This window comes from Ranitomeya variabilis, chromosome 7 (genome assembly GCF_051348905.1).
Source record: "Ranitomeya variabilis isolate aRanVar5 chromosome 7, aRanVar5.hap1, whole genome shotgun sequence".
Taxonomy (NCBI): Eukaryota; Metazoa; Chordata; class Amphibia; order Anura; family Dendrobatidae; genus Ranitomeya; species Ranitomeya variabilis.
This window is the reverse complement of record NC_135238.1, coordinates 32,315,731-32,341,876: the sequence shown is the minus strand read 5'-3', so window position 1 is coordinate 32,341,876 and position 26,146 is coordinate 32,315,731. Positions and strand designations below refer to the sequence as shown.

General features: G+C 44.0%; 1 protein-coding gene across 2 annotated transcripts in view; it reads right to left on the bottom strand.

The window, feature by feature from the left end:
• MAD1L1 (mitotic arrest deficient 1 like 1) overlaps positions 1–26,146 on the bottom strand; it is a 696,770-nt gene that overhangs the window by 437,925 nt on the left and 232,699 nt on the right. The window contains exon 1 of one of the 2 annotated variants that reach the window (XM_077274783.1): positions 3,393–3,412. The exons of the other annotated variant lie outside the window; for it this stretch is intronic. The gene's annotated coding sequence lies outside the window, so the exon portion shown is untranslated. Of the gene's footprint in view, positions 1–3,392; positions 3,413–26,146 lie in introns of those variants that run through there. 2 annotated transcript variants of the gene reach the window in all.

The window sequence follows — 26,146 nt, the reverse complement described above, 5'->3', positions numbered from 1 at the left end:
CCAGATGCAGAGAATGCCCCCTTGTGACCGTCACCTTCCTTGGTATAAATAGATCCTTGGAGAGATATTTGTATTGCCCCCTTATATACTTGTACATGGTTATTAGAACGCCCCTCAGTCGTCTTTTTTTCTAGACTAAATAATCCTAATTTTGCTAATCTTTCTGGGCATTGTAGTTCCCCCATTCCTTTATTAATTGTGTTGCCCTCCTTTGTACTCACTCTAGTTCCATTATATCCTTCCTGAGCACCGGTGCCCAAAACTGTACACAGTACTCCACGTGCGGTCTAACCAGGGATTTGTACAGAGGCAGTATAATGCTCTCATCATGTGTATCCAGACCTCTTTTAATGCACCCCATGATCCTGTTTGCCTTGGCAGTCGCTGCCTGGCACTGGCTGCTCCAGGTAAGTTTATCATTAACTAGGATCCCCAAGTCCTTCTCCATGTCAGATTTACCCAGTGGTTTTGCGTTCAGTGTGTAATGGTGATATTAATTCCTTTTTCCCATGTGTATAACCTTACATTTATCATTGATAAACTGCATCTGTCACCTCTCGGCCCAAGTTTCCAACTTATCCAGCTCTATTTGTAGCAGAATGCCATCTTCTCTTGTACTGACTGCTTTACATAGTTTTGCATCATCTGCAAATATCGATATATTACTGTGTAAACCTTCTACCAGATCGTTAATAAATATGCTGAAGAGAATAGGTCCCAACATCGACGAGACGATCCAGCAAGACGATCACTGGATACTCTAACGTGGGCGAGCTGGATCTTACCTTAATTTATTTTTGACTGAGCATACACCTGTACTCAGCTCATCAAATAGATTTTCTCAACTCGTACTCCAGAGCACAAAGATACCCTTCTTCCCGAGTTCGAGCTTGCTCGGTGGCAGTGTGCTCTTGATTAATTGATGTTTTGGACCAGCAGAATGGGTGCACTGCTGGCCCAAACAATGTTCCCTCAATGCTGCAAACAAAGGTGGCTTTGCCTCTGAAGAATCAGAGGAGCGTAGGGGCACAAAAGCTGACCAGATTCTGGCATTGTTCAGGGAAGGCATTAATATAAGGATTCGATGTGGTTCTGGGCAGAGAAGGCGTTTACATCAGAACTCCTGGTGGTTCAAGGAAATGAAGGAGAAATGTCAGGACGCTTGGTGGTCTAGGGTTGTGAAATGAATAATGTCAAGATTCCTATCACAATGGAGTATAGGGATTACTTTTTACAGGAATGGGTAACATCTCTTTCCAGGTGGTGGCATTGTCTTGGCTGGAAAACAAGGCTGAACACTCATTGATGAATTTCCCTTGTACTTCTACAGCTGCTCCGGTCTCTCTGTGATTGACCATTTTAGGGAACTCTGCCTGATCATTTGGGGTGCAGCTCAAGAACTCTACACAAAAGCAGACTTTCCAGAAGTGGAAGGACCATCCATGGAGATGCAGCTTGAAGGCAACAGTGATACCAGCCCAATGGAAGCCAAACAGATACTATTTTGGCCTCTGTTTGATGAGCACGTCGGAGTTTGAGTATGCACCATAAACTTTTCCAGGTATACATGTTAGTAGATCATGGATGGACATAGTACCATGCCATTTCTAATGATCTTTTTACACTTCGCCCTACAGCAATGAAGAAAAAAATGCTCTATGTCTAGTTAACAGGTAATGATCGATTCACTCAAGGAGAGCCTGAAACAAAATAATATTACAGGTTATGGATACTCAATCGTAAAAATGAACAAGGAAATTAGTCTAAATAGGGAAGAATTATTCCCCTAATATGAGGCAATTAGCATCTGCCTTGTGGGGGTTTTAGCTTCCCATAGATCAACACGTTAGGATATAGGTTGGAACTGTTGGACTTATGTCTTCTTTCATCCCTAAAACTATGAAACAAACGTGATCTCATCAGGATCTCAATCAGACAGAAGCGTTTCTATCTAGTTTATGTGTTTAATCCACACACATGAACCGTACGGAGAGCGAAAACCATCACATCTCTAAGCACGTCTATAAATGTTGCAGATCATTAAAGTGTTCGAGAAACCAACTAAATTGCAGTCTTGGGTCTTAGCATAAAGTGTTCTGTCCCAATTCCCCAGTAAACATAGCAATTACAGGACGGCTGCCTGAGTCCACATCAGCTCAAGTGGAGAGCGAGGAGACTGGGTTACAAGTCATAACTGTGATACTGCTGTAATGATGCCGTTATTAACCCATCGCCTCTGCTGGTCAAACTTTTTTTTTTTTTTTTTTACTTTTTATAAATGGAAACATGGGACATTCTGTGTTTGGGAGAAAAGATCTTCTCATTATAGAAGTCTGGAAAGGTACGGTACTTGGCCGAGATGTACTGCAACAAAACAATGACCCGGTTTTAAAGTTACATGAAGAATGTCAAGATTTAACTTAAGAGTTTAAGAGTTTGGGAATATAAGCTGATGATGATCTTTGATACTCTTAGTGCAGTAATGAATGTGTCACATTGATTTATGTATTTTTACATCAACTAAGGAACTAAGGAATTTGCCCCTCAGACCATGTGGGGTCATCACAACAGAACCAGACCCCAATCAGAAGACAATAAAACATTCCCTATCTAAGAACTGGTCCAATATTTATGGACATAACTGTTTATCACTCATTGTAATTCTGCTTCATGTCATCTGTCTTATCTATGTTTTATTTTTTGTTTGTTTTTTTCTGTGATGTGTTGTGCATAAATATGTGATTCTCCAGAATTTCTTTTAGTCTTTGCCTGATGAAGAGACCTGCACAGTTTTGAAAGCTTGCAATTTGTTACCATCTTTTTAGTTAGCCATTAAAAGGTATCAACCACTGAAGACTCTCAATTCTAAATATTTTTTTTTCTACTGGCTAACACGGTACCAAGATAAATATTTTTCCTGTATCAAGATTTAACCCTTAATTATTTTGCAAAGTAGAAATGTGACAAAAATATCAGATAAAAAATTACAACTAAGACACAAGAGAGGGGTCGAGAGTACAGTACCTGTAAAAAATAAGGCTCCACGATGTTGCCTAACAAAGAAGACACCTGATTAAAAGACAACCAAACAACTCCAGTCATTGCCCATGGAACTGGCCGGAGACTGAAGTTATCTCCAGCAGTCTCAGACGATAAATGGACCAATGCTTCATTCAGGTGGAATACAGCAGAGCCCCATTCTCGGGATCATGGGGACCTTCTGGGATAGGTGATAAGTTGACGCAACCCTTTTAAAGGGTAAATGATGCAATACGTAGAATGCTCTTTGCAGCCATTCTCTTCTAGCTAATCAAAAGTAAGTGCCAAACTCCCCAATACATTAGTTTTTTCCTATGGGTTTAAGAACTTAGAGGCAGATAGCTGCTAACTACCTGCTAGTTGTGACCGGCTCCGATGTCTGCCAGAACAGACCGGTCACGGACCACTTCTGCCGGTGATTCAGTGGCTTCTGCTGACATCATGTTGAAAGAGCAGTAGCTTCTCATCCTCTCTGCTGTGTTGACAGGGCTTGACTGTCGAAGTCATGCTGATTGACAGCTGCTCCCCGCTGCCTAACTGCAGGGAGCCAACTGTCAATTGACATCGGCAGTCACACTCTGTTGACAGAGCAGCCCATAAAAGGAAGTGCTGCTATGTTGTCGCGGAGCAGCTGAATAGTCTGCAGAATACATCGGTGACCGATATTTGTCTGCGGCAGGTAAAAAAGTTTTTATGCTTTTTGTGTGATGTTCCCTTAATAAAGATGTTTTTTGCATAATTCCTAAATTGTTGTGGTGATCCCAATTTGTATGCATACACTCGTTTTTGGTTCTGCTTGATGGTTTTTGCAACTGCACTTGGGGACACTTTCAAAGTTTTCCCAATTTTTCGGACTGACTGGCCTTCATTTCTTAAAGTAATGATGGCCACTCGTTTTTCTTTACTTAGCTGTTTTTTTCTTGCCATAATACAAATTCTAACAGTCTATTCAGTAGGACTATCAGCTGTGTATCCACTAGACTTCTGCACAACACAACTGATGGTCCCAACCCCATTTATAAGGCAAGAAATCCCACTTACTAAACCTGACAGGGCATACCTGTGAAGTGTAAACCATTCCCGGTGACTACCTCTTGAAGCTCATAAAGAGAATGCCAAGTGTGTGCAAAGCAGTCATCAAAGCAAAAGGTGGCTACTTTGAAGAACCTAGAACATAAGACATAATTTCAGTTGTTTCACACTTTTTTGTTAAGTATATAATTCCACATGTGTTAATTCATAGTTTTGATGCCTTCAATGTGAATGTACAATTTTTCATAGTCATGGAAATACAGAAAAATCTTTAAATGAGGTGTTTCCAAACTTTTGGTCTGTACTGCAGATGTAGGTCATCTCCTCCTGTATATAGTATATACCTGTATATCATCTCCTCCTGTATATAGTATATACCTGTATGTCATCTCCTTTTGAATATAGTATATACATGTATGTCATCTCATCCTGTATATAGTATATACCTGTATGTCATCTCCTCCTGTATATAGTATACTTGTGTAATCTCCTCTGTATATAGTATATACATGTATGTCATCTCCCCTGTATATAGTATACACCTGTATATCATCTCCTCCTGTATATAGTATATACCTGTGTGTCACCTCCTCCTGTATATAGTATATACCTGTATGTCATCTCCTCCTGTATATAGTATATACCTGTATGTCATCTCCCCTGTATATAGTATATACCTGTATGTCATCTCCTCTTGTATATAGTATATATCTGTATGTCATCTCCCCTGTATATAGTATATACCTGTATGTCATCTCCACCCGTATATAGTATATCCTGCTCTGTGGTTTGTGCCGCGTCTCACAGGTTTACTGGCGCCATTTTGCTGAAGTGAAAGGTTTTTTTTTTATTTTTTAACACAATATTAACCTCTTAACGACTGCCAATACGACTTTTATTAGCGGCAGTTAAGGGGCCTCATTCATCCTGCACCTCACGCTCCTCCTTTATACACAGCCTCCTCCTGCACCTCACGCTTCTCCTTTATACACAGCCTCCTCCTGCACCTCACGCTCCTCCTTTATACACAGCCTCCTCCTGCACCTCACGCTCCTCCTTTATACACAGCCTCCTCCTGCACCTCACGCTCCTCCTTTATACACAGCCTCCTCCTGCACATCACACTTCTCCTTTATACACAGCCTCCTCCTGCACCTCACGCTCCTCCTTTATACACAACATTTAACTGCAGCACAGCTTTTCTCCTTTAGGCTATGTGCACACGTAGGTCGGGTCCTCTACGGGTTCTCCCGCAGCGGATTTGATAAATCTGCAGGGCAAAACCTCTGCGGTTATCCCTGCAGATTTATCGCGGTTTGTTTTGCGGTTTCCGCTGCAGGTTTACTCCTATACTATTGATGCTGCATATGCAGCAATATGCAGCATCAATAGTAATGTTAAAAATAATTAAAAAAATGGTTTATACTCACCCTCTGACGTCCCGATCTCTTCGGCGCTGCACGCGGCGGTCTGGTTCCAAAGATGCTGTGCGAGAAGGACCTTTGTGACGTCACGGTCATGTGACCGCGACGTCACGGTCCTGTGACCGCGACGTCACCGCAGGTCCTGCTCGCACAGCAAACCTGCGACCGGACGGCCGCGGGCAGCGCTGAGAGGCGAGTATATCATTATTTTTTACTTTAATTCTTTTTTTTTTACACAAATATGGTTCCCAGGGCCAGGAGGAGAGTCTCCTCTCCTCCACCCCGGGTACCACCCGCACATTAGCCGCTTACTTCCCGCATCGTGGGCACAGCCCCATGCGGGAAGTTAGCGGATCAATGCATTCCTATGTGTGCAGAATCGCAGCGATTCTGCACAAAGAAGTGACATGCTGCGGAATGTAAACCGCTGCGTTTCTGCACAGTTTTTCCCGCAGCATGTGCACAGCGGATTGCGGTTTCCATAGGGTTTACATGTAAATGTAAACGCAATGGAAACTGCTGCGGACCCGCAGCTGCAGAAACGCTGCGGATCCGCGGTAAAACCCGCAAAGTGTGAACATGGCCTTATAGTCGCCTCCTTCGGCAGTACCTCACACTCCTCTTCCATATACAATTGGAAACACTCGATCCCGAGAGAAATTGCACTAATTGCAATAAAGCGTATCGTATACACAGCCTACTTCTTCTGCAGCACCACACTTATCTCCTTTAGACCTCGTTCACACGTTATTTGGTCAGAATTTTTACCTCAGTAAACTTGGAGCAAAACAATAAGAGGAAAAGTATATTAGAAACATGTCACCACTTCTGCATTTTTCTCCCACTCGTGGTTTTAGCTTATAAATACTGAGGTAAAATACTGAATGTGTGAATGTGGCCTGATACACAGCCTCCACCTGCAGCCTCACTCTCCTCTATACACAGCCTCCACCTGCAGCCTCACTCTCCTCTATACACAGCCTCCACCTACAGTGCCTCACTCTCCTCTATACACAGCCTCATACGGCAGCAGCTCCTCACTTCTCGCTGTTGGGGTACCTCAGAGCTCAGTCCTTGGCCCCCTTCTCTTCTCCCTCTACACAGCCCCAATTGGACAGACCATCAGCAGATTTGGCTTTCAGTACCATCTTTATGCCGACGACACACAACTATACACGTCATCCCCTGACCTTACCCCCGCTGTACTACAGAACGCCACTGACTGTCTGTCTGCAGTCTCCAACATCATGTCCGCTCTCTATCTGAAACTCAACCTCTCCAAAACTGAACTTCTTCTGCTCCCGCCATCTACTAACCTCTCTAAATCTGACATTTCCCTCTCCGTGGGCGGCACCATAATAACACCCCGGCAGCAGGCGCACTGTCTGGATGTTATGTTTGACTTCGATCTCTCCATCACCTCCCATATACAATCTCTTGCCCGCTCGTGCCGCTTACACCTAAAGAACATCTCTAGAATCCGCCCTTTTCTCACCATGGAAACAACAAAAACCCTCACTGTCACCCTGATCCACTCCCGCCTGGACTACTGTAACGCTCTATTAATTGGCCTCCCCCTCACTCGACTTTCCCCTCTCCAGTCCATCCTTAATGCAGCAGCCAGGGTCGTCCACCTGGCTAATTATTACTTGGACGCGTCCGCTCTTCACCAGTCGTTACACTGGCTGCCCATTCATTACAGGATACAATTCAAAGTACTTGTTCTCACCCACAAAGCTCTCCACAGTTCGGCACCCCCTTACATCTCCTCCCTCATTTCTGTCTATCGGCCTAACCGACCGCTGCGCTCTGCAAATGACTTTCGACTAACCTCTGCACTAATCCGTACCTCCCACTCCCGACTCCAAGACTTCTCCCGTGCTGCGCCAATCCTCTGGAATGTTCTACCCCAAGACATTAGGACCATCCACAATTTGCATAGTTTTAGGCGCTCGCTCAAAACACATTTGTTCAGAGCGGCCTATCACGTTCCCTAATCAAAGTCATTTTATGTTTGTGTGTGTGTGTAGCCCATTCACTACTTCCATCTATCTCCCACCCCCTGAAGATGGCTGGACCATCATTGTAAATACATCATTGTAAATACACACCTGTGCTTTGTATCTCCCCACCTCATTGTAGATTGTAAGCTCTCACGAGCAGGGTCCTCTTATTGTGCTTTAATTATTGTACTGTTAACGTTGTTACTTATGACTGTTGTGTTTGAAACTGTAAAGCGCTACGGAATATGTTGGCGCTATATAAAGATTATTATTATTCTCTCATTTCCCCCCCACATCTATATCCATGAGGCGTCTCCCTTTCCCTTGATGTCATACCTCACAGGAGCAACTCCATTCTAAACACGATGGAGCTAGATGTGGCCTGTGCCTGCTATGTGGAGTGGGCATTGCTTGATACACACACACACAAAGATAGATAGATAGATAGATAGATAGATAGATAGATAGATAGATAGATAGATAGATAGATAGATAGATAGATAGATAGATGTTTCAGGTCTCAGAAAATTGGGTTGTTTTTTTTCTTTTTAAAAAAAATTTAAAAAAAAATTGGTATCGCCATAATTGTACTGACCCAGAAAATTGTGTGACCGGGTCATTATTACCACAGAATGAACGTCATAAATAGGGGAGAAAAAAATGACACTCAGGCACCCATCAGACAGGGAAACAGACATTTACTTCACAGCACAGGTATAACATATGATATCAGTTGTGTTTTCACATTTGAAGGCAGATTACACGAATAAAGACCAATAAAGGTGACATTTACCTCAGAAACCATTAATATCAGCACCATTCACCACAAGGAGAGAACTGCCCGTGTCATCATTCACCCTCAGGAGCGTTTCCCGCCTAGAAATACTACAGAATCTGAGGAAAGCCGACAGTTCTCGCAATGATTGCTGTCAGTCGTAGTTTAATAATCACTTCTGTGCATTAGATAACAGCAGACGTGAACTACAGATCCCAGAAATCCATGCTGGACAACTTTGCGTTCTTCGGTGCCCTTTTTTTTCACTCTAGGCTTTTTAGCGCATCTTGAAAACAAAAGTACCGCTATGTAAAAAATTGCATATAATCTCAGCGTTTCTGTCAGCATGTTCTTGCTATGTAATCTGAGGGCACAGAGACATTGATTTCAGCAATCTATAACTTACTAAGTTGTGTGCTAGTTTCAGTACGATCAGTGTTTTATCAGCAGGATAATATTACTGCAGGACTAGGTGTCTCGTGCCTACTGGTCCAACCATGGCCCCCAGCACTGATTGGCAGCTTACCTTCAATATTCAATGTACATAGAAAGCAATGGTGTGGGTGGGGTTATACAGGGGTGAGCTTTCAGAGCACTGCTACATCTACATCACAGATAACTCTGGTTGTATCACAACTGCTACACCCAGTAAACTAAGTGACACATCGCTGGAATCAGGATCTTAGCCCCTACATCACACTGCTCTCAGAAGAGATGGCAAGAACCTGGTGGCAGATCCCCTTTAATCTAACACCAGTCTCCTTTAATTATCCGACGTGTAGTTACAGAATAGCCACAAGGGGCGCTGTCCCCACTGAGGCCTACACACAGCACTGTGTGGTCCCATTCATATTCAGGCACTTTGCGCAGTAAAGATTTATGCCCCTCTGTCTCTTTGTAGGAAGATGAAGTTACAAAACATCCATATAAATGAAGATGAATTCATTTTTAAAGGGGGGAGAGACACTTAATGCATCTCGGAGAGCATAAAGCAGCACATTTTCTATTTACTGACTCCGGTATGATTCATTTGCATCTCATTAATCAGCGGTACAGTAAAAGGTTATGATATAATTAGCAAGAGACATTGTCTTAATCATAAAACATCACTTACAGCCGTACGAGCGCACAGATCAAACAAAACCGCAAAACTTTTCATTTTCAAGTTTCCGCACCAATCAATGTGATGTTCAGTGGAGACATGACAGCGGAGCTAATCAGGGAGCCCTGTGATCATTCGGAAGGGTATATCGCGGCTTCTACCGCTTTATGACGGCAGTATATACATCCCGTGAGGTGTGAGGATGATTATCACCTATTAGAAAATGTGGGGCCACTAACAACCAACAAGCTGAAATCTTAAAGAAACAATGTAGAGAAAAAAAACAATATTGTGTAATGTTTTATGCAAGGGCGGAGCGTGACTCAATGGCCACCAAAGACAGGAATCATGCACCACCCCCTGCAGGGGCAGAGCGTGACTCAATGGCCACCAAAGGAAGGAGTTATGTACCACCCCCTGCAGGGGCAGAGCGTGACTCAATGGCCACCAAAGGAAGGAGTTATGTACCACCCCCTGCAAGGGCAGAACGTGACGCAATGGCCACCAAAGGAAGGGGTTAGGCACCACCCCCTGCAAGGGCAGAACGTGACGCAATGGCCACCAAAGGAAGGAGTTATGTACCACCCCCTGCAAGGGCAGAACGTGACGCAATGGCCACCAAAGGAAGGAGGTATGTACCACCCCCTGCAAGGGCAGATCATGACTCAATGGCCACCATTCGCCTAAATATCGAAAGTTTACAGTTTACTTAACATGATAGACTAACATACGTAAATGGAAATGGGGAACTTGCACAGATCCAAAGAATAATGTTAGAACCAATGAATATAAATGGCAAAAATGGTAATTAAACCAAATTATTTGCACAATAATCCTTAGACTGAAAAGTAAACGTAATCATAATAGGTATGAAACCGAACGGGCCTGTAAAGTAAGGCATTAATAGGATGAGAAGAAAGGACCTCAAGAGTATCGCCACTGAATCTGTGGCTTCCTCAGGGGTAAAATGAGATATTTTATAGGTGATCCTCCAGCATTTGCATACTACTTTTCTCTTGCTTTTTCAAATGTGCAACACTATAATTTACTGTGTTTTGTTACAATTCCAAATGTTAAAGATCTCTGTTTTGCAAGGAAATAGGAATGTTTGTGTTTAAGCCCATCCTCTAAGAAGGGTACATTGGTAAATAAGTGGCATAAAGAAGCAACTTTACTTGCTATTAAAATTTTGCCCTGTTCTCCACATTTTTGCATTTCACCATTTAATGCTAAGTGCTAAAAAGTGCAAGATGTGTAAAAAGTGTTCAGTACAAGAGGCTGCACATGTTCAGTGCTTACAAGTTCTTGCATAGAGCTTGTAAGCGCTGCACTGAGGCTAGCCGAGATTGCAGGAGAGCGCTGTTCTCTCCCGATCCTGGCCAACTTCAGTGCCAATGTGCATCTGATGTTGCACCTTCAAAGCTGCCTCATGGAGAGAACTGTATCGGGAGCAGTCAGGGGGCTGGAGAGTAGTGTGCTCCTGAAGAAAAACATTGAACTAGCCCTTTAAGTCTGGGCGTATTCGGTACAATGGTGTCTATATTTTTGCATCGACGCAAATTGGATCAAACTCAAGACGTGAACAAAACCAAAAACTACAATGTGTCTGTGCTATTCATTAAAAAAAATATATGTAACACAAAAATCGATGTGTGAATGAAGCCTAAGAAAATTTCATTTGGGTTTATGAGATGCCAACCCTTGGAGCTGCACGACTATTTTTGGGTGAAAAGTGGTTGCAAATTGCTTGGAGTTTCGGTTTTGTGACACATAACAGACTAAGAAAACAAATCTTAGTGATGACCGAGCGTGCTGAGATAAGGTGTTATCCGAGCATGCTCGTATCCTAATTGAGTGCTCGAAAAAAAGCTCGAGTCGCCGCGACTCCATGTCTTACAGCCAGGTCCAGGTCGACAGCTGCAACATATGTAGGGATTCCATAGGAAATCTATTAAATTGTAGCTTGCAACAACTTCAGCAAATTTGGGATTCTCGTGGCGGTCACGTCATGTGGAGTAGTGAAATTTATCGTCTACCCTATACTTCCTCACTGACCATGCATTTACTGCATGTCATGCTCCTTAGATGGAACCTGAACAGAACAAGGCTTCTTCATCACGGCAGTGAGGTTTATGTCTCCGGTATTTCATGGAAAAAATAAGACGATCATTTATTGGTCTTATCAATTTCCAACTTGGAAAAATAAAATAAAAAAACCAGCAGCGCTGAAGGTTATCTCAAGGGAAATCCGGCTCACTGCGACTTGTTTTATGATATTTCGGCGGTTTGACTCCTCAAAGCAGAGTCATCGGCATAACAGGAAAAAACACACACCAACTGCAGAAGGATCCTTGTCTAATTAGGAAGAATTCTCAATCAACTTTGCACCTAGGTGCACCTGCAGATAAAATGAATTTTGCAGCTGGTGGAAAAGGAAAAATAGAAAAAGCCAGAAAATTGTGAGGGCTGAAATGTTTACCTGTAATGTAGCCTCCATTTACAAAACTTGAGGTATAAGACGAGTCAATCATTTTATAATGTAGCATATTTGGTGATACATAAATCAGTGGTACATACGGTAAATCATTGTGATCCATCTTCATAGGAAGAGTAGCAACTTTAAGCAGTCAGTAGATGTTGACTCTTTTTGAAGGACAGTTTCACATCACAGTTTAGCATTCTGTGTATGGACCTCAATTTCCGGATCAACAGAGTCTCCTGACCTGAATTCAACAGCTACATACCGTATAAGCTTTTGTTCATTTATGAGGGCAGTAATCGGATGTGCTGTCAATTTGTGGCTTTTCTGAGGATGGTAACTCTGATGAACTTATCCTCTGCAGCAGAGGCAATTCTCAGTCTTCCTTTCCTGGGGCAGTCTTTATGAGAGCCAGTTTAATCATAGGGATTGATGATTTTCATGAATGTACTTGAGGATATCTTCAAGGTTCTACCAATTTTCTGAACAGACAGACCTTCATATTTTAAAGTAATGATAGACAGTCATGCCTCATTACTTAGCTGAGTGGTTCTTGCCATATTGTAACAGAGGGTAGTTGTGGAATAGGGCTCATCTCTGTATGGAGCCGCGTACCAGCACTACCTCTGCAAAACACAACTGATAGCTGCTAACAGGCGATTCAACAAATGAGCTCTTGATGTTCACTCCTGTTCATACGAAGACATTCCGGTTGATGACCCGAAGAGGCTGAATGCTGACAGTTTTACACCCCCTTGGAATTTTCTCAGAGTAAGAGAGCACATGTTCTGGCTGGTTTCACACCTCTTTCTATATTCTGTTTTGCTGATTTCGATCTGAATAAAAAATGTGCACATTCCAATACGATCAAGGAAAACCATTGCATGAACAAGCGCATTCAAACATTTGCCCAGTACTGTAAGACAAGGAGGAAGAGGAGGGAGATGCTGCTGCAGCGAGGAGACATATTAGCTCAGAGCTAGGATCACATCAGAAAGAACCAGTCTCACTAGACAGGAGTATGAAATTATACAAGGCAAGGGAGAGGATATACAAAACCTGTTAGACTTTAATGGTGATTGCACTACATCTAGCACTATGTATATCTGGGGGAGGGTGGGCAGACAATATTGCAATGATTGGTGTTCTGTAAAGGATTAAAAGGTAATGCCTAAAATCACAACTTGTAGTTGACTGGTGGTGAGACCGCTGGGACCCTCATTGATCCAGAGATCAGGGATCTGGACATCTCATAATGCAGGCCGGCAGCCACTTTGGGAATGGAGCACAGGTGGGCATGCTTGGCCTCTGCTTCATTCATTGTCTATGGGACGGTCAGAAATTGTTGAGTACCGGGCTCACCTTTCTCCAGCCCTGGCAAACACAATGAATGGAGTAGAGGTTGAGCATTGGCATCTTCCATCCATCCAAGACTGGACTGCCTGGCTACAGTCTCAGAGTTCCAGAGGAACGATCTTAGGGATTGCGGGGGGGGGGCTATAGTATGACTGGTGAAAAAGGATTATACCAAAAATCAAAATGCTAAAGGGAATCTGTCAGCAGGTTTTTGCTATGTAATCTAACATAAGCATGATGTGGAGACCGAGATCCCGATTCAAGTGTTTACTGGGTGCAGCAGTTGTGATAGAATCACAGTTTTCTCTGCTTCAGATCTAGCAGAGCTCGGAATGCTGAGCCCGGGATAACCCTGACCATACCCGATTGGCAGCTTTCTGTGTACACTGTATATTGACAGAAAGCTGTTAATCAGAGGAGGGGGCATGGTTGGACCAGGAGACCAAGACATCTAGTCCTGTAGTCATAATCTCCTGCTGATAAAACACGGATTGTATAGAAACATCAAAACCCAAATCTTTAGAAAGTAGGTTTTTCAATTTGGCAGGCTTCAGAGCACTGCATGCTAGCTGCACAAGATTTTCATTAATCTCCTAAAGCCAAATATCCCAGTTTCAAAGTTCATAGGTGCTCAGCAAACGTAAGAGGAAAGTCTGACAACTAGCAGAATAGTGAATGCTGCTCTGGAATAGAATAGAATATGAGGAACATGTATAAAATGTAAAATGGTTTAGACAAATAAATGCTAAATAATGTTATTAACTGGCCTGAGAACAAGCACGGCCCTCCTGTAAGGGACTGCACAATGTGCAATCAAGAGTTAATACAGAAAATACAACTCATGGTTGCGATGTGAGAAGATCTCGCACGGGGAGCGCTCCACACAAACCTCCCTAGATTCAGACAATTTTATTTTCCGTCTGCTACATTTCTTCCAACATCCAGACCAATTTTATGAAGCTGAACAGAGTAAACAAGTGAAGTCTGATTGGGTGTGGGAGGGAAGAAAAAAAACTTCAAAACATGGCTGGCGAGTAAAAGCGAGACGTTTCCTAAGGATCTATTATTCTCTTCAACAGCCGCACAAATCTGAAACTAATATTTGCACATGAAAATGTTATTATTGTGGAACATCTGCGGCTTAAAGGTAAAATAAGTCACCGCCGAAGAAAACTTTCAGGTATTTCACCGCATACAAACAAACTTTTTATTTTTTCGAGCAACCAACTTTCTCCCATATAGCGAGCAAGATCTAGAGGAAATAGTCTAGGAGATCCCCCAAATAACAATACTCACAGCACTTATTGGGGTGTTTTTAGACTCGCTCTGCTCAATTAAAAAAAAAAAATTGTCTCGCTTTCCCAGCAAATATGTCAATCGTGTTAAAGGGGAGGTTTCGCAGGTTGGTGCTTCATCACTGTTCAGTTTAATCTCCTCCCTCCCGCCTCCAGCCCTGTGATTGACAGCCAAGACCTTCCCAAAGTATGGGCAAATCTTCCATGTTAAACCATATACATAATGGACATACATGCAGAGTTACTCTTCGTAAATGTTCTTCTTGCAGCAGATTGTGCTACAAACTGCAATTACACAGTGAAAGTGCTGCTGTAAGTCAGGTTCTTTCTTAGGGCTCATTCACATGTCTATTTTCACAGATCACAATCATACCTATGATATTCTATTGTGCAGTGCATGTCTGATTTTTTTCGGAGTAGTCTGCGTAAAATATTGGGGACACGTCAGATTTTGATATTATAGTTGTATCAAAATTGGCAATGCACGTCAATGGGTCGGTGAAAGTATCGAACCCATTCAGATGACATCAGAGTGAATTCCAATTTTCACAGACTGGTAGAATGGAGAAGATGTAGAAACTTTTTTAGTTATTTCTCAACATAGGACAAAACCGGATGACACTTGGTCCTCATTCTGATCAGAATAATCTGTCAGTTTTTCTCGTATGTGGAAAAAATAGACATGTGAATGAGCCATTACTGAGGGGATCAGCAGCTTCCTCTGAGCATGTGCAAAAAGTCAGCAGCTTCCACTGAGCATGTGCAGGATGTAACCAGCTTCCACTGAGCATGTACAGGATGTCAGCAGCTTCTGATGAGCATGTGCAGGATGTAATCAGCTTCCACTGAGCATGTACAGGATGTCAGCAGCTTCTGATGAGCATGTGCAGGATGTCAGCAGCTTCTATACTAAGCAAGTGCAAGATGTCAGCAGCTTCCATTGAGCATGTGCAGGATGTCAGCAGCTTCCATGGAGCATGAGCAGGATGTAGTCAGCTTACAATGAGCATGTGCAGGACATCACTAGCTTCCACTGAGCATGTGCAGGATGTCAGCAGCTTCCTATGAGCATGTGCAGGATGTAATCAGCTTCCACTGAACATGCGCAGGATGTCAGCAGCTTCCTATGAGCGTGTGCAGGAAGTCAGCAGTGGACAGGAGGACAGAAAACAGAGCTGGTCAATCAAGGTGGAGATAGAGTTACAGTCTGGATACACTTACTTGGCAACTTATAGCCTGACTCATAAAATGCTGAGCATTCAAAAAATATTTATAGGAGTCAAACTCGGATGGATTTGCAAATAAGTACACAATCCTCCTCAGGACCAGGCAATCTATTTCATGAAGCATGCAGATACAGATCCTCTATAGGAAATTTTTCTCACTTCCTATAGAGTGTTGACTGCTACATAGGACATCGCATCGCATAAGAAAAAAAAAAAAAAAGATTGCATCGCTCCAGAGATGATTGTAGGCCACAGCCATACTGCAGGAGGACCGATGGAACAGACTGTCACAATACAATGACCACAGTGTGGTGGATCTGTTATTTATCAATGGAATTAGCAAGTAAAAGAAGAAATATGAGGCTGAGACATCAAATTAAAGGAAGCTCAAGGCCCATCTGATTATACCTCCTCCTTCACCACTTCTTACATGTGGGCTATGCACTCTGGTAGGCAGAAATCTCCAGGCATCAGACAAAATCTGATTGATCCATCACCCTGCCAGATAGTGAGAGGCGATTCATCACTCCAAAGAACAAGTTCCCGCTGCCGGCTGACTACACCGCAGCATCCAATGCTTGGCATTGTACATGATGGTTCTTCTGTGTTGCTGCTCAACCACTGAAACCCATTTCATTCAGATGTTGTGCACCGCTTTGCTATGGGTGTTTCTGTGGGATTAACAACTTTCACAATAAAACCTCAACCCCTTACAAAAATCCGATGTATATGAACGGCATGTGCTAAGTGCGGGTGCATGGAAATGAGCGTGCCCCATACACAGCACATAATGGCTGTGTTATACAGCCAGCACCTGCTAACAGAAGCGAATGGAGCTCCGATTACTGCTTTTTAACCAATCAATCTATGACTGAGCATTTAATTGTCATGAGCCGGGCGACGTGTCAATTTGGGTGCCCATTGGCCCCTCTGCGGTATGATGGCAGAGTTCTGATGGGTTGCCATAAAGACCCCCCCACCGCTGTGTTCATGGAAATAAATTAAAATAACAAGAAGGAAAAGTCGTGGAATGATGGAAATCACAGGATGGATAAACATGTTACAGCAATGCAAATGATAAAAAAAAAAAAATGTAAACTGAATTTTCAAAACATGTCTATTTATTCAGTATCCAGTATGAGTGCTGCATCCAGAATCCCCGCACTTACAGCATTGGCTGCTATCAGAGAGGTTAGTAATGGTCTGTGCGCTTTGGGAAATTCGTCAAGATCCACTGCTGGCAGCTCCTTTTGCAATTGCCGACCAATGGCGCCACAGATGTGCTCAATGGGAGACAAGTCTGGAGACGCTGCAGCCATGGTAGCACATGTAGGCCACTCTCAGTAGCACAAGCAACACGCAACCTCATATTTTCGTGTTGGAAACAGCTCCTGGGCCACCTTGGAAAAATGGCCGCACCACTGGTTCCAGCACTAAATCAATATAACACTTAACTGTTAGTGCACCTGGAATGAGGATTAAAGGGGGCTGGCTACCCTACATTAAAATCCTGGGAGTAGGGCCTGAGTGGCATTTTTGGCAGGACTTTTTTTCCCGCTATTTCAAAACACTTACGAAAAAAAAACAAAACAAAACAAAAAAAAACATAATGTCGACATAGCTTTGACTCTTGGGAAGAGAAAAGGAGAAGAAAAAGAATCCGAAAATGAAAAAAAGGAAGGATGGGCTTAAAAGTTCATACAGTCCTCCCTACTCCTAACATGGGACAAATCACAAGAGTATATTGCCCGAATTACTGGCAGGACGATAGTATTGAAATCCATAAAAGCGTTGACTCCAAAACAGAGTGGGATTATAAAACAGAACGGTGAGATCAGAAACGCGCATCAGGGTTTCATTTAGCATTTGGTTTTCAATCGCTTCTTAATATGCTTAAAGCGGTGGTGTATACCTTAGGTGATATTACACAGCTGGATGTTAAAGAACACAGCGTTTGTAAGCTGGCCGCGCAACTGGCAATTGCCTCCATAATTCTCTTATAAATCACGCGCAGTAATTTAACAGATATGATGGGAGAAATTTCAGTGGAGCATTAGTGTAAATGAGGCGACTGGAGGAATGAAGTCGAGAGAAACTCACAGCTACGGCCTTCTGGGTCGTGCAACGGAGGAAATATTTCTTATAGTATTTTAAAGGTCCATTGCCACCACAACAATTATATTTAGGAACTGACAGCGTACCTGTACTTTTATACAAACCCTATAGAAAAGCATGGTCTAGCTGTCCTCGTGCACAAGTTAAAACCGCTTCTGGTCACATACCGATCTAATATGTGCAAGACCTGTTCAGATTCTCATGTTCGATCTTGCTATCCTATCTTCTGTCAGTGAATGGCTCAATGGTTTAAGCAATCTACCAGCATAATAAGTGCTGGAACTTTCATTCACTTACTTGTATGCATTGCTCCAGCTAATGGCTTGACTGCCCCAAAATGAAAGCTTGCCTCTCTGTTATGTCTGCCTACAGTGAAGGAACACAGAAAAGCAGACCTGCCCCAACTTTGTTATTCAGGACAGAGAGTCAGTGCTTGGGGCGGCGCATGTGCAGATCGACACAATAGGTCCAGTGATGACAGGAGAATCTTACAGGCACTGACTGCGCTGGCGAGAGGTCTTGTTAAGGAAACAGAGTCACTGAAACAGCAGTGAGGCAGCCAGCGGGAGAACTGCAAGTGCAATGCCACACCCTGAAGCACAGACAATTTCAATGCTAGATTTCTTATAAACTACAACACTGATTTTTACAATAAAGGTATGGATTTAATCGACAGGAAAGCCCCCGTACACATATTCCCTTTATTTAAAGGTTTAAAATCCCAACGACAGGTTCCCTTTAAGGTAACTCTAATTATGTTCTGAAGAACCCTGCTGAAGACACTGGCAGATCCCTAGGTAAAGACAAATAGAGAACAATTAGGGAGCTGTAAAGTAATCGGTGACATCACGTCCTCCCACAGGATGGGTGCACGATTGGTAGGGTTGAATTAACAGGATACGTACACGAGACCTGCCAGTCATGAACACGTCCCAGGGGGTATGTGAGGACGCAACGTCTTTGGCACTGTTCACCACTTGATGCATGAATAAATGGTGCCGAAACCCAGGGAGACAAATATGCTATGGGTGTCGATTTCCGTACCATGTGCCAAAGGGAGTAAAGTCCAACAGAACGCCAGATAAGTCCCAACTACACCAGGACTGATGTCCGTGAAGATCCAGCACATCTCTCTGCCATGCTGGCTCTGATAGCACATATAGATCCTGGCCTCCTGCCCTTTACAGACAGCCTGTAAGGATGTAGAGTGCAATGTCAAAAGACCTTTGGCCGGTCCGTGCTTCGGAAACACAGATGCGTGTATGCCACCTTATCTACAGTATGGGTCTTAAAGTTGGGTTCTGACCCTTCCTAGCGATAATTATGAATGGAAAGGTGGCTGAACACGTGTTGCTCCATCCATTCACTTCTATGGGAGTTTCAAAAAAATAGCAGGATTCGCTTTGCATTTTTTCCAAACTATAGGAGCAGATGTTGGAATCCAGGCATGAGCAGCAACCCCTGAAGTCACAGTGGGGATCGATCTCAGTGTTGGCACCAAAGGTGGGGCCTGTCTGTAATAATTATAGGGGATAACTCAGGAGACTCTTTGCGTGGAACAAGACAACTACAGGACACAGTTTTATAAGTGGTAAAGTCTATATTATCACACGGTGATTCAAACAGGTGCAGAGAGAAACTCAAGTCCACAACTCTTAGCGCAAATATCAAATGCAGCTCAGCAGTCTATAGGAAACTTCAGAGGAAAATGCAATCACGCAGAAAGTCTATGAAGCACAATTATTCTTGAGGATACTTGACACGAATAAGTCCTTGCTTAGTCCACAACCAGATAGATATGCTTATAAGGCAGTTCAAATAATATCTTAACTCAACCAGGGAGGCCTGGGTAATAGTCTCAGGTTCTTGCAGAGCAGAAACAGCTTACATGTCCAGCAAATGCAGATGGAAGCAAACACGAGCAGCAGATGAAGGAGGATTACTGGAACTGGTGTATGCAGCAGGAACTCAGAGCAGAGTAACAGGATCACCACACAGGTTCACAGGAGCAGGTATATAGCCAGGGAGTAATCAGAGGTCAGGAGCTGGATGCAAGGCAGAATACTCTAGCACAAACTGAAGGCTGGAGTGGAGTTTTATAGCAGGAAGACACAGTGCACATGAGACCAAAGACGCCATCTTGGAAAAGGGCAGTAATGCACAAAAAGGTAATAAAAAATGTTCAGAGTCCTGACACTGTATCAGCCGTGTGTAAATATCTAACATGGAAATACTTTGCAAACTGTTGAATAAAAGCAGAGTTTCCCTTTAGGTCTCTCTCCCTATAAAAGACAAATACTGATGTATTTGTAAAAGTTTCCTGGTTCTTATAGTCGAGATTGCACACGAGCTGTGTTACGTGGGCAGGTCTCATTAACCAAGCAACTAATGCCGTGTTCCTGGCCATTTAAGCAGATGTTCAAACAATAATTAGAGAAAAGTCACAGACCATAGAAGCCTCGGCTTATTTGCAGATCTAATCTATTTTTTCTTAATCTCATTAGTAACAAGTATACAGTGACATTAGGCATCAGCTACCTGGCAAATGGAAACGCAGGCGTGTTGGTAGAAATGCGGGTTAAAGACAGGTGGAGGTGCGATCTAATCCAGCAACTCAATGGAAATCTGATGAAATGGACTATAAATACGTTGGACATGGAGGCTTCATTACACATGCGGGACATCTGCCTCTTTACACTATCCGTTGGTTATCCGCTATGTGCATACAGTGCATGCATTCAAACAATTACCGGTCACTGTCTTCTGCCGTTTCCTGCTCAGCTCCGCTCCTCTCCCGGACAATGTGACCGCAGTTGTGACTAGCTGGCTCAGTACAGTGTCTTCTCTGCGGACCGGAAGTTACTTTCTCAATGCAAATCTATGAGACTAAAAAGAAGCCTCTCAAAGATTTACATTAGGCTACTTTCACACTAGCGTCGGTACGGGCCCGTCGCATGCTGTGAAATAAAAGCACAACGGGGGCAGCGGAAGCAGTTTTACAACGCATCCGCTGCCCCATTGTAATGTCCGGGGAGGAGGGGGCGGAGTTCCGGCCGCGCATGCGCGGTCGGAAATGGCTGGACACGATGCACAAGAAAAAAACGTTACATGTACCTTTTTTTGTGCCGACGGTTCGCCAAAACACGACGCATCCGTCGCACGACAGATGCGACGTGTGGCCATACGTCACAATGCGTCGCTAATGCAAGCCTATGGAGAAAAACGCATCCTGCGGGCAACTTTGCAGGATGCGTTTTTTCCTCCAAAACAACGCATTGCGACGTACAGCAAGTGACGCTAGTGTGAAAGTAGCCTTAGAGAGGAACTAAAACTCAACAGTACGAACCGGCAAGAAAGAGCTGAGGTCACACGACGCATAAGAGGGAGCGGAGCAGCGCTGGAAACGGCAGGAGACAGCGATAAGTATTACAGTGCACACGCTGAGTATACATTAGAGATAGGTGAGAACTAATGAAATAAAAAGAAAAAAAATAACAAGAAACCTGCTGGAATGAGACGTTAATGTCCTATGGTAGAATAAGGCGGTAATAGATCTATCGTTAGTTTCTCTGTAGTGTATATTATGCACATATAGATCTACAGCACACACATTATGTACACTCTGAAGCACACCTATATACACACACAACACTGCACAGTTCATGCACACTCAGCACTGCTGTATATACACGCACGTCTCAGCTACATCAAGAACTCAGCACTGCTGTATTTACACACAGCTCAGCTACATCAAGAACTCAGCACTGCTGTATATACACGCATGGCTCAGCTACATCAAGAACTCAGCACTGCTGTATATACACGCATGGCTCAGCTACATCAAGAACTCAGCACTGCTGTATATACACGCACAGCTCAGCTACATCAAGAACTCAGCACTGCTGTACATACAAGCATGGCTCAGCTACATCAAGAACTCAGCACTGCTGTATTTACACACAGCTCAGCTACATCAAGAACTCAGCACTGCTGTATATACACGCATGGCTCAGCTACATCAAGAACTCAGCACTGCTGTATATACACGCATGGCTCAGCTACATCAAGAACTCAGCACTGCTGTATATACACGCACAGCTCAGCTACATCAAGAACTCAGCACTGCTGTACATACAAGCATGGCTCAGCTACATCAAGAACTCAGCACTGCTGTATATACACGCACAGCTCAGCTACATCAAGAACTCTGCACTGCTGTATATACAAGCATGGCTCAGCTACATCAAGAACTCTGCACTGCTGTATATACACGCACGGCTCAGCTACATCAAGAATTCAGCACTGCTGTATATACATGCACGTCTCAGCTACATCAAGAACTCAGCACTGCTGTATATACACGCACAGCTAAGCTACATCAAGAATTCAGCATTGCTGTATATACACGCACGGCTCAGCTACATCAAGAATTCAGCACTGCTGTATATACACGCACAGCTCAGCTACATCAAGAACTCAGCACTGCTGTATATACAAGCACGGCTCAGCTACATCAAGATACACACAGCTCCGCTCACATTTGCGGCCTATCACCTATTGTGCAATTACGGTAGTTTATTCTCTGGTCTGTTCAATATAGTTGTCCGATCACATCAGCTATTTTCTTGAATAGGTAGCGGCTGCTTCAGATTGAACAGAGCTGTGTAGATCCTTTAAATGTTTACACCCGACCACCCCCCAAAGCTAACTTGTGTATGTCAGACAGTCTCCACATGTTTTGTGGCTGTCTGATAGCCATGAAACATGCGGGCGCTGGCACTCTTACATGTCACCCATGATACTCGGTTCATGAGCGAACATCCTTGGCAAACTTGAGTAACGAGCACTTCCGCTCATCACTATTAAGAATAATTTTTCACAACGCTACACAATTCATTAGCACAGCTTTAATTTAGAGACAGGCTAAATTTATAGCAGTTTCCATAAATGTGAGCCACAGAGTTACAGGATAACATTTTGGCTTCCTGCTGCCACCACTAGAGGGCGCTTAGGACCCTACTGCAGACGGAGTATTATGTATAACACTATGTCGTAAACTCACTCTAGTGGTGGCAACAGGCACAACAAACGCTATCATAGATCTCAATGTCTATGGGGTTTTGAAGCTTTATCGGAAAAAAACAAGTGACCGGTCACCGCTTTAAATTACTTATTTTTTCTTTTTTTTTTTAAATAAGTCTAAACTTTTCTTAATATCTGAGTTCCCAGGCGGACACTCACTTTAAGGATTCAGTCCATTGCAGATCAAGAGTCTTGCATCCTATATAAATCCCACACACGTGTCAGGAGACATTACGGCATTAGTAAAGGGCAGAACGGAGAGCAGAAGTGCAATCTTTTCTGAAGCAGACGCATGGCAACAGGATCACATATCAACTGATCAATACAGGTGTAATTTCAATTTTGGTTTGTGCCAATCAGCTGCTTTGTAGGAAACAGACCCAGTACAATGCAATCAAGGTCCGCTGTATAAGACAAATGCTGCCATATTCCAATTTGTATTAACCCCCAAAGGGATTTGAGAGCAATACCGCTCTGCAGCGGACGTGGATCCTAACTGGCGGAGATTAGTGATGAGCAAGCTGCTCGGGTAAGGTGTTATCTGAGCATGCCTGGGTGCTCACAGAGTATTTTCAGCGTGCTCGAATACCATGTTCGAGACCCCGCGGCTGCATGTCTCTTGTCTATTCGAGCCACCAGACATGCAGCCGCAGGGACTCGAACATAGCATTCGAGCACGCCGAAGACACTCGACTAGCAAACGAGCATGCTTCGATAACACCTTAGGCTCGCTGATCACTAGCGGAGATGCAAAGTTGCCACCCGTCCCTGGTCGTGGCAATTAAAATATGGCTACAAAGGAGATTAATGAGGAAGATGCCGGTTCGGAGCAGACCGAGGGAGAGAGCTTTATCGGAGATAAATAAAAGGACGTGCGCAACGCTATGCACGACTAAAGCCGATGCCAAATAGATGGCCGAGGAAGTCTAATCTATCAATATAAGTGTGGAGATGGCAGAATCCGGGGGGATCTCAGCAAACACTGTGTTCTCGTAGAGAAGGCATGCAGAAAAATAAACACAACAGAAAGGTAACGGCTTATCCTACAGAAGTACGTGTCGTGCAAAAGGGCACGCGCTGCCCATAAAATATAACACCAGCACAAAGTAGACACAATACAATAAAAGATCAAGATTCAGCAACAATATTATGCTGATGTCAACACCCCACGTCTTGTGTCCTCCACCGGGCAGCGAGGAATCGGTACACTGGGATGATACAGAGACAACAAGGAGTGGACAGAAGGGCCGACATCAGCAGATTTCACGCTGGAGAATTTTATTTATAATATAAAGGGACTCAAGCTGGGACTAGAGAACAGCACGTTATCAGAGTCATCAAGGTGTGATTGTCACAGCGACAGCAAGATGTCAGTCCATAGGGAATCATGGAAAGCTTTCTATGACGGGGGTATTCACTATGACAGTCGGGTATACTTCCATAAGGCACACACGCAGAGCGGTTACACTTCCATGAGGCACACAAGCAGAGCAGTTACACTGCCGTGAGGCACACAAGCAGAGCAGTTACACTGCCGTGAGGCACACAAGCAGAGCGGTTACACTTCCATGAGACACACAAGCAGAGCAGTTACACTGCCGTAAGGCACACAAGCAGAGCAGTTACACTGCCGTGAGGCACACAAGCAGAGCAGTTACACTGCCGTGAGGCACACAAGCAGAGCAGTTACACTGCCGTGAGGCACACAAGCAGAGCAGTTACACTGCCGTGAGGCACACAAGCAGAGCAGTTACACTGCCGTGAGGCACACAAGCAGAGCAGTTACACTGCCGTGAGGCACACAAGCAGAGCGGTTACACTTCCATGAGACACACAAGCAGAGCAGTTACACTGCCGTGAGGCACACAAGCAGAGCAGTAACACCGCCGTGAGGCACACGCGCAGAGCGGTTACACTGCCGTGAGGCACACACGCAGAGCGGTTACACTGCTGTGAGGCACACACGCAGAGCGGTTACACTGCTGTGAGGCACACACGCAGAGCGGTTACACTGCCATGAGGCACACAAGCAGAGCGGTTACACTTCCACAAGGCACACAAGCAGAGCGGTTACACTTCCATGAGACACAGAAGCAGAGCAGTAACACTGCCGTGAGGCACACAAGCAGAGTGGTTACACTGCAGTGAGGCACACAAGCAGAGCGGTTACACTTCCATAAGGAACACAAGCAGAGCGGTTACACTTCCATGATGCACACAAGCAGAGCGGTTACACTTCCATAAGGCACACAAGCAGAGCGGTTACACTGCCGTGATGCACACAAGTAGAGCGGTTACACTGCCGTGATGCACACAAGCAGAGCGGTTACACTGCCGTGAGGCACACAAGCAGAGCGGTTATACTTCTATAAGGCACACAAGCAGAGCGGTTACACTTCCATAAGGCACACAAGCAGAGCGGTTACACTGCTGTGATGTACACAAGCAGAGCGGTTACACTTCTGTGAGGCACACAAGCAGAGCGGTTACACTTCCATGAGACACACAAGCAGAGTGGTTACACTTCCATGAGACACACAAGCAGAGCGGTTACACTTCCGTGAGACACACAAGCAGAGCGGTTACACTTCTGTGAGGCACACAAGCAGAGCGGTTACACTTCCGCGAGGCACACAAGCAAAGCGGTTACACTTCCTTGACTCACACAAGCAGAGAAGTTAAACTTCCATGATGCACACAAGCAGAGCGGTTACACTTCCATGATGCACACGCCGAGTGTTAGATGCAAACAGTATGGCATAATTGACTGCATGGGGAGAACATATAACCAAATTACAGATGCCCCGGCGGCTTCCAGTGCTTCAAAGTAAAACTGCCAAACTGAACGTTCATGCTTAGTTATGGGTGAAATTATGAATATTGTGATGTGGATTATTATAATAAACAGTAGTAAAAATATGGGATAGTCATTGTTTGTGACTCTAAACGGTAGATCAAGCCACTTTAGGGGGAAGTCTGAGGAACAAGCTGTAAACTTCTTATGCAGGAATATGACCAATGAGCATTTTGCTAAACGCGGTGTGCAGCGATAATCGCTGTTTCGGGAATTCCCTTGATCTAATTTCACCATATTCATCTACTGTTCAAATGCAGAACTGCTGGCAGATTACAATCCAGGATGCCATGAGGTCGTTTGCCACCTGTTAAGTAAGCAAAAAAAACAAGACCTTTCATACTGAATGTCTAATGTGCACCCC